Raw genomic sequence first — 10,128 nt, forward strand, 5'->3', positions numbered from 1 at the left:
GCACAGAAGGCATATTTCTCCTAAGTACCAGTGCTTTTTTGCTGTTTATGCGTCACAACATCCATTAGTTTCATTTTTGTGGAGTGCTATTTTCAGTTTTCCAACTTTTTCGAGGCGCTTTTCCCATACCAGCCAGGTGTTATCTGGTACACCAGTGTTAATCCACAGCTGTCCTGGCACAACCTACTGATCAAGTCCTCCCTTTTTTTCCCCATTATGTTTTTCAGAAATTAGTAGAGGCCTGGAGTTCTGACTGCTTTAGCTGCTGAATACTTCCTTCATGATTTTTAGCTGTGGGCTTGAGTCATGGCTGTGGATTCTCTTCTACCGACTCACATGAGGGGAAGCATTCATCTCCCTTTGATGGCTGAGTGATCAAAATGATTTATACCCATCCATGCTTTTATCCCTTTCAAATTTACCGTGTGTCACACAGGCCCAAACTGTAAATGTCTCGTGAAGAAATGAAACCCATTAAGAGTGATTTTGAGCATGCCACTTCTCAGGGAGCCTCAGCTGCCCTCAGTCCTGGGAGCAGCTGTTGGAAGATGCACCACAGTGACAAAGCTGCCCACCAGCTGCCACCAGCAAGGGTGGCTAAGGGCTGCAACAAGCCAAAAGGAGACTTGTGATCATGTGTGCTGGCTTTGGCTGGGGAAGAGTTAATTTTCTTCCCAGTGGCTGGTACAGGGCATTGTTTCGTATTTGTGCTGAGTGCAGGGTTGGTAATAGAAATGTTTTTGTTATTGATCAGTAGAGCTAACAGAGAGCTGAGGTCTTTTCTCCTTTCTGCACTGCCATGCAGGGAATTGGAGGTGGATGGAAGGTTGGGAGGGGACACAGCCAGGACAGGTGACCCCAAATGACCTAAGGGATATTCCAGACCACATCATGTGCAGTGTATAAAGTGGGAGGAAGAAAGAGGAAGAAGGGGGGACATTTGGAGTGGTGTTTGTCTTCCCAGGTCATCATCATGTGTGATGGGACCCTGCTGTCCTGGAGATGGCTGAGCTACTGCCTGCCCATGGGAAGGAGTGAATTAATTCCTCATTGGGCTTTGCCTGTTTGTGCAGCTTTTGCTTCCCCAGTTGAACTGTCTGTATTTCAACTCACAAGTTTTCTACCTTTTACCTCTCTGGTTCTCTCCCCAGTCCCACTGTTGGGGAGTGAGGAAGTGTCTGCCAGGGGCTTGGCTGCTGGCAGGAGTGAGACCATGACATCCTGGAAGCTGTGTGCCTGGCTCTCCCAGCAAGCACGAGGGCTCGTGGAGAACACAACCTTTTCATAGAAGAAAGCTCTCAGCAGCACGGGGCAGTGCAATAACCAGTGCATGAGGCACTCAAGGGCACTTGGGACCTTCCCTGGGGCTTCACCAAGGGCAGTGCATGACAGCCCCTTCCCCACAGCCATCACCTCAGCCTGGCAGAGCCCCCACAGCTGGGGAAGCTGAGGAAGGCGATGGCTGTCTTTGCCATCAGATCCCTGCTATCAGTTATCAACTGAGTCAACACAAAGGAGATGCATGCAACTCTTAGAACTGGGGTCATGCAAAATGCTTGGCACTACTGCCAACCTGGCCTTACTCACTGTGCTTTCATAATCCAAATTAATGGGTCTGCAGAATCTCTTTGTGCAGTATTGTATTTAGAGATTTGGGGTTTCTGAGGCCAAGAGCTTCACCACTACTGATATGAACTGTGCGAGCTGCAGTTGCACAATAGTTAAACATCACTAACCAGGTGTTTCATCTGGTGTGCAACCTCCTGTGTACCTGGTTGCTTGCTGGCATGATGCTTATCTGACTGTAGGGTAAGTCAGCTCAGGAAACTAAACCAGCAGAAAACTGACCTGGAAAAAAAAGAAAAAAATATATTTCTGCTAGGTAAGCTCCTGCACTGGCTCATTGCAGTGTCTGGGAGATGGGAGTGCCTCTCAGGGCATATCTCCACTTGAGAAGGCATTTTCATTAGACAAGAGGGGGACCATGCCAATGCTAACTAAAGTAATTTTAAAGCAGTATGACAGAGCACATTCAGTTGCCCTATCATACAAAGGGACAACTAGACACGGGAATCCAGGCAGGGTGATGAAATGCAGCATCTCACAAGTTCAAATTTGAGATCCCTCCCGAAATCCCTTGTGGAAGAGAGCTGACAAGCACTTGTGTTGTTCACACTGTGTCTGCGAGTAGGATGTCTGGGGAGGTGAGGAATATCTCTCTATGGAGATAATAAAAAAACACCTAGATTAAATCCTGTGCTATTAGCTGTAGGTGACCCTGCCTCAGCAGGGAGGTTGGACAGGATGACCTCCAGAGCTCCCTTCCAACCCCAGCAATTCTGTGATGATTCTGTGTGCCATCAGAAACAGTTCAGAAGCAGCTGTAAGCACATGAGCCTCAGGATGGAAGGCCCAGCCCCAGGGAAGAGACCCAGAGGGCAGTTTCTTAATTAAGGTGAGTCAGTCTGCACCGACAGTGGATGGAAAAGTGGGGTTTGTGCAGCTCCCTGGTTCTGGCACCCACGTTCTCACTGCCTCCCTGGCCTCCAGACCACACTGATGCACCCACGTGTTGACAGCAGGGAGTTCCCTGACAGAACACTAACGCCTGCTTCAGGTGCATCTCTGTCTCTGATGCCTGTGATCTGTGTGGCTGTGAAGCAGCCTCGCTGCAGGGGGTGGTGCAAGGGAAGTGGTGGTAAAGCTTTTCCAGAAACACAGATTCATATTTGTTTTAGTGGAGCATGAAACCACAAGGGCAATGTTCCTTTACCAGGGTGCTTCCAGCCACACCTGCCACAGCTCTGCCCTTTCTTCTGACCTTTTATGTCCCTATATCCATTCTCTAGCCTTTCTTTACCAATACATTCTAACCCATCACCAGCCTCCCTCCTCCTCTGGCACTTACCCAGCCATTTTTTTCTTACTAACCTCACATACTAATTTTAATTTGTTTGCTCAAAAAAATTTCTGCCATTTTAATGGGTGAAATTGGTTTTCAGGGAGCAGGAGCTCAAGATACCTGGCAGAAGCACAGAGACAAGGGCAGGCAAGGTGTTTGTGAGACCCTTTTGGCAGTAATGAGGTGCTGCTTTGGCTTGACAGACTGAAGTCAGATGCTCCTGTTTGTTCTCACTCTCCAATTTAATTATTTGTGTTCTTTCCTTCCCTGTACTGATAAAAATGGAGTTTTTGAAATGTGAATTTGGCTTGTAAATGTAGTCACTTCCCCCCGCAGCCTCTGAGCCAACCCATTTAACAGCTCCCTAACTAAAAATGTACGCTATTATATGACTGGAGTGTGGATAAACAGTAAGTTGATAGCAGGGCTGAGATGCAAATCCACAGATAACGTTTTACTTCAAGGGCAGAGGGTCTCAGAAGTCCCAGCTGTACTGTACCTCAGGGGCAGCCCTGAAGGAGCAGAGGGAAGAGCCAGCAGGCTGACAAGCAACCCCTTCCCACCCTGTCCTCATGTTTAAATGCAAACAAATAGTGAGAACAGGAAACAGAGAATTATTAATATATATATATTCTTGCCATTCTCTGCATGTTATTAATCCTCTTTTCCTCTACCAGAGAATATATTAGTGAGAGCCAGCTAATAATGCAGAGACATCTGGCTGAGACTAGAAAGAGAAGCATGTTTATGCATTATTAATGTGTCAGAAAAAACAGACTTCAGTGGCCTGCCTGAATGTATTGGATCAGTATGGAATGGCCTTTTTAGGAGAGTTAGCACTGATTACTGGTCCATTTTGCTCATCTTTTGCAGTGGAATAATCTCCAGGAAGAGGCATGTTTATTTTGTCACACAGTGAAAGAGATTATGTTTTGAAATATCCTTTACTGAGCTGTTAGAGCACAACACTACTTTATTCCTAAAAGAATGTGATCTGGGAAGCAGTGCAGGGTGAGCAGAATAGGGAAAATGCAGATTTCCACCTTAGCAAATCTGTTGCCACAAACTGTGTCTTTGGGGATCCTAGGTTATCTGAGAACAGCGGTGCTCCAGTCCTGCTTGTGAAACAGAAAACCTTTGAGGGGAACACAAAATTACAGCGGGGCTTCCTAAGGTATAACTTTGGCCCAGAGGAGATGCATTTTGTTGACTGGTTTATGTCTTGACAAGGAGGCTAAAACCCCAAATCTTGTGCAGTAGGGTGGTGGGCCATTGGGGATGCCCAGGTGTGAGACATAATAATCAGTTTTATCTTCCAGTCTTCCAGCTTTGTCTCCCTTCAGTTTATTGGTTGGATGTGTGATGGTTAAATCAGCAAGAAACTGGAGGAGGCCCTGACCTTGGAAAGAGAGAGCCTTCATGTGTTGCTCATTTTCAAAGCATGGAGTGAGTGACTTTGTTAGCATCTAGCTCGTAAATCAGGGTGCAAGGAGACAGCCTGGCTCCCCTCTCCCCAGCCTCTGACACTTGGAGACCGTGGCTCAGCAGAGGGGTAGAGTCACGTTTCCAGCAGCACAGGGAGTGCACCAGCCGTGCCACTTAGCTTGTACAGACAGCTGTTGGCACCAGGCTCCTGGAGCAGGATTCATTTCACAAGTCTGTGTCTGAACCAGTCACCCCGGACTGCTCCTGTGATCTATAGGTGCTCTGGGGATGTAATTCACCCTGGGCAGGAGTGGATATCTAACAGGGGTCAAATGCACTGCCCCAGAAGAGGCCCATTTCTCTCTCTTGATTACAAGGAGTGCTGAGCCTGCTGCCTGTGCTACAGCTGCCCACAAAACACTGGTGAGATGTCCCTGCTGTGGCAGAGGTGTCTGGGCACGGCACCTACAGCCTGGTGCTGCCACAACACGGGGCCACAGCTTCCACAGGGACAGCAGTGCCCTGGAGCACAGCCCAGTGGCACCCAGGCAAGTGCCCTTGGCCAGGCTGGCTCACAGGAAGGCCACAGAGGCTGCTCAGGGGCTGGGGTACACGTGGTGCCTCGGAGCAGGGGGTCCCTTCAGGGAACCTGCACAGTCAGTCTGTGCACATCCCAGGCATCTTGAAATCCCCGCTGAAACTGGGGCTCTGCTGAAGCAGCAGTAGAACAGTGGAACATGAAATAGGATGTCTTGGCTAGGTTGAGGCAAGGTGCACCCTTCCAGCACAAATTGCTTACCTGGCTTAAGAAACAGCCTGATCTGGAGATGCCAGATGCATGGGCACCAATCTGCTCTGCACTGACCAAGCAGATGGAGGCAGGGCAGAGCAGCTGTGCTCATCCAAGGGATGTGCAGGCAGGGAGTGGCTCCAGCCCCTCTTGGAATGGGCCATGGCAGCTGTGCAGACACCAATTCACTCCCAGGACCGTATGGATAGCTGTGCCACACTTGCAGTGCTGCTAAAAAACAGCCAAATCTTTGTCTTTTGAAAAAAGACATGTCTTTCTGGAAAGCCCTGAAACAACACTAAAACAAGTGACTCAGAAGCCTGCCACTTTTCGAGTCCCCAGGCATGGTGCAGCTTGACAGCATCTCCCAGGCAGAGCCAAGCAGCTGCATCCACCTTGCTGAGCCCTGGGATCGGGGTGAGGCTTGGAGACAGCACAAGACCCAGCCAGAGCTGTGGGAAGCATTGAGGCAAAACCCCACAGTGTGAGATTCACACCCAGGGTGTGAGATTTGACGGGTCTGTCACTTTGCAGAGCCAGGCTGTGGCCCCTGGTGAATACCATGACAAAAGGACAGATGCTGCCAGACTCTTTGGCCTTGCTGTCGCTGCAATGGCAATGACACTCAACTCAAAAGCTTGGCAGCTCTGGAAGAGAACTCCGAGTTCCTTGTCCTTGTTCCTGCCCACAGGACTGTGGCTCTCCTACAAAAGCCTGAGACCATCTGGGTTGCTTGTAGATCTCTCCAGTCCCAAGAAGAAGAAGAAGCCCCAGGAAGTGCTGATTTTGAAACTCACTTGAAACAGTTTGCACCTCTCTGGTTGGGAGAGTTTGAATATTTTGGCCATGTGCTTGCCGTGCCTGACCCCCCCGACACACCTGGTCCTACCTGCATCTTTCCCCCCTTCAGAGCCCCCTTTTGCTCAGAGTGGGGAAGGGAAACAGTCTGACTTGGCAAGTAGCTTGCTATGAAAATGATGAATTCAAGAGCACGTGGAGCTTGTGGTTGAAAAAACCCATCTGATCAGCAGAACGTCTTTCCCTCAGCATCTAAGGGCAGATTTAGTCTCGAGGCCAAGCTGCCATGTGGTTATAAAATAGAAGCAGGCCTGAAGAACTGATCTAACTTTCTTCAATTGTCTGTCTATCTTTAATCATGTTCACCACTTAAAATGCAGCAGAGCTGGCAGCTGATAATTAGACTGAGCCTGCAGCAGCATGGCCAGTGGCCAGATCACATGGCTCCTTTCATCTGCATATTTATGCATTTAAAGGAGAGGAAAACTTTCATAATATTTTAATAACTAGGTTTTTCTGAAACCATAAATCCAGTCCTCTGGGCTTAGCCTACACTCTCCTTCTGATCTCACATAAGTGGAAGAGGGTGGGGTGTTTTGTTTGTTCTCCCTGTTCTTTTCCTGTGCATGAACGTGCAAAGCCCATCCTCTCCAGCGTGGGGTCCTCCGGAGGGTGGGAGGGTCAGGCAAGGTAAAACTGCACTTCTAAGGATGAAGGTTTAACTTTGATTTGGTTCCTGGCGTGGGAACAATTCCCCTTTCCCAAGATAGCTCATCTACAGACTAGTAGGAATGAAGCTCCTCTGCTAAACAATGACTCCAAACAAAGAACTCCTGATATCCGTATTTCAAACAGAAGCTGCAGCACACGTTGGCTGTTGCTTTTCTTAGCACATCACCATCAAATTCAGCCCTAGGACAGTGATCCTTCAGATCACGAGCTGAAAAGATGTCAAAACACGGGGAGCCAGTCCCACCCACCCCTGGCTCTCTGGATGCAGGAGCTGTTTCCATGCCTGTTGCCAGAGACAGCCATGGGTGGGCTGTCTCCCTACACGAGGTGCCTCCACCCTCCTCCCGTGGACAGATCCCAGCAGCTCCTGGCCACTGTCTGCAGCCACTGCCTTATCTCTTGGTGGGGAAGAGCCAGGGCAGTGCTGCGAGGTGCTGTGACAAGGGGGTGCTGTGTCCATCTCCTCTGCCTAAGGGTGGCAGCTCCCTTGACAGATTGGTGACATCCTGCAGGGTCCTTCACACTGAGGCTTTGCAGACCATCCTCCCTCTCCCTGGAGGCATCACTGGCATGTGCACATGGGCTTTTCCATTAGCGTGGAATGAGAGCTACTATCAGTACGAAAACAGAAGGTGAGGATGAGAGATTAATCCTTATGCTGCTGTGTTGTCTTAGTAAGATGGAGGAAGCACTGTTAAAATAACACTGATTCAGAGATTTTTTTCAAAGATGAAGCACTCGGTTAAAACAAAATTGAAAACTATTTAATGAGATGATGTTCCTCAACACCATTACTCTTTTTTTTTTTTTTTTTTTAAGGAAAAGTTAATTATTCTGCATTGAAAGCATCTTCTACCAAAGGTTCTCTGGGTGAATCAAACACTATGTTGCTGATTTAAAAGGGACTTGGTAGAGGTTTAATTGCTGTTTTCATATAGCAAGCAAGCAAACAAATCGATTTCGATGATTACACAATTTCCAGACTTGAACTGCTCTTTATCTGTGACAGTAAAACTCTGGGGTTTGACACAACTCTGGGGTACAAGTGAATTTAGGCTGGTGCCCCTGCTTTGTTTCAGAGGTAATGTTAATTGATATAGTTCTGTAACAATAGCTTTTCTAGATGAACTGAGAGTCAAGCCCAGAAAAATGCAAACAACAGCATTAACTCCACTGGGAGGGACCACGGTTTGTTTCTTGTGTATTTAAAGAATTAGAACAAACAAACAAAGGCAAGATTAATTAGGAGTGGGAGTAAATGACTCCCTCCCCAAGCGAATGAAGAACAACATTGGACAGGACATGGCAGCAGTATCAAAATACTTCTTGAGATTTTCCACTGGAGGTCCAAGAGAATTTCCTTTGCACTCCAGTGCTTCCAAGACATCCATAAACCACCCCTCTGGCTACCCATTTTGATGATAAACTTGTGTCCTTAGGTTTCATTATCAAGTTTTTAATCTAAACCGAAACTCTCTGATCTATCATCTGAAGTAGTGAGGGAATTTGCAGCAGGGTTTTTCCCAGCAAAGAAAAACAATTCACTTGCTAAAGACATTATGTGGGAGATGTAACTCATGGATACATGAAAATTTGGGTGTTTGTTTTGTTATTTTGGGGGTTGTTGGTGTTTAACGTAGTTTTGAGGCTATATCTCACATTTCCAGTACTGTAACTAGGAGAGCAGATTTTAGCCAAAAAGTCCACTTGAGGCTCCTACTGATTTTGATGAGGTTTGAGGATAAATACTGATAAATGTAACATAATGTCAGAATTTGCATTTTCCTAAGCCTTGTCTAGACTTGGATTTGGAAGGTGTGATGCGCCATGTGACTTACAAGGTAATTAAGGCAATGTGAATTTAATGCACAGCTTTAAACTTGGTTGTTTTTCAGGAAGCTATTACTACATCGTATTTAGCACTTGCTAATCTAGAAACCATTGCTGGTAAAAGAAAAGAGAGTACAAATCAAAGGCAGGCTGATCTTGTGGTTACACCTATCAGATGTGGCCTCCTGCTACACACTGGGCTATTTCACCTCTGATAGTATAGAAATAAGAGCTCCCCAGCCCTATGTGGTACTACTCCCCACATAGTGGTGGAAGTGGTGGAATCACCGTCCCTGGAAGCGTTAGAAAAACATGTGACACTTAGGGACATGGTTTGGTGTGGACTTGGCAATGCTGGGTTAAGGGTTGGACTCGATGACCTTAGAGGTCTTCTCCAACCTCAGTGATTCTGTGATTCTATGTGTTGGCTGTCAGAGTAAGAGGCAGTGGGGCCACGTGTGGGTGTTGAGGGTGTTGGTCTACAAGGGTTGGGATGTGTGCTGGGATGGCACAAGGGGAGCAGGGATGTGAGTGGATGACAGGACAGAGAGACTTGAGTGTGCAGGCACTGGGTAGAATATGAGCTTGGGGAGAAGAGTGGTTGTGGTCCTTGGGAATGGGTGAGGATAAGGCAGTTGTGGCAGTGGGTGCACTGAAGGGGCTTTGTGCCCAGGAAGTCCAAGCACATGTATTTCTTAAAATACTATCAGCATCTCTATCTCCTCCACAACTATGCCAAGAAGACTCCTCGACAGTAAACCCAGTGCTTTTGCCATCTGGGTTGGCCAGCTAGGCAGGCTGGGGCTCTGGAGGCCCTGAAGCACAAGCCCTTGCCTGGAGCTCTCACACAGGGCCAGGAGCTGAATTCCAAGCAGAGGAGTTTGATAGCTGCTCCCTTCAGCTATCACCCATCCTTGGTACACCCAGACCTATTTGATGTAATCTGATACATTTTCCCACTAGCCAAGAACTATAATTCAGGGAAAATCTACCATTCTGAACTAAGTAGATGCTGCAGAGGAGGCAAAGGGACTCACGGTTACCTGTCATAAAATTCTCTTCTGTTAATTTTCCCACCTCCACATTGCTGGTGGTGACACGTTGGTAGACTGGAACAATGGAACCAAGGGGAAAGATTGCTCCAGGTACTAGAGTTAGCAGGAATGGTTCATTCTGGAGTCCTACCAGTCCATCACACAGGGCTTTCTGCATACTGGAGTTAAACTTCACTGACTCCTCAAACTGGAGCCCAAACTCAGCTCTTTCAACCCAGTAGGACCAACGTGCTCTGACTTCTAGGCACAAAGTTCAGTCCTTAGTACAGCATTTTATAGGTGCCCTTACAGAAATCAGCATTAATTCAGGTGTGTGTTGTGGGCCCCCAGCTGAATGTGAGAGATTCCTCTTTTCTGCCCCCAAACTAACTTGAAATTTCATCTGAATGTTGTTTAGAGCATCAAAGTTTGCAGAATATGCCATGTAAAAATAGAAGTATGACACTCACTGGTACTTGTACCCTGCCTGATGCACCAGGAGTTGATTTTTCATTATGGGGCTCTGTCTCCCTCACTCTGCTTTTCAATCTGTCATGCAGTCACTGGTCGTGTAAACGTCTGTGCAAACATACTGAACATGAGTAATGCAGCATCTG

This window comes from Hirundo rustica, chromosome 6 (genome assembly GCF_015227805.2).
Source record: "Hirundo rustica isolate bHirRus1 chromosome 6, bHirRus1.pri.v3, whole genome shotgun sequence".
NCBI classification, from domain to species: Eukaryota; Metazoa; Chordata; class Aves; order Passeriformes; family Hirundinidae; genus Hirundo; species Hirundo rustica.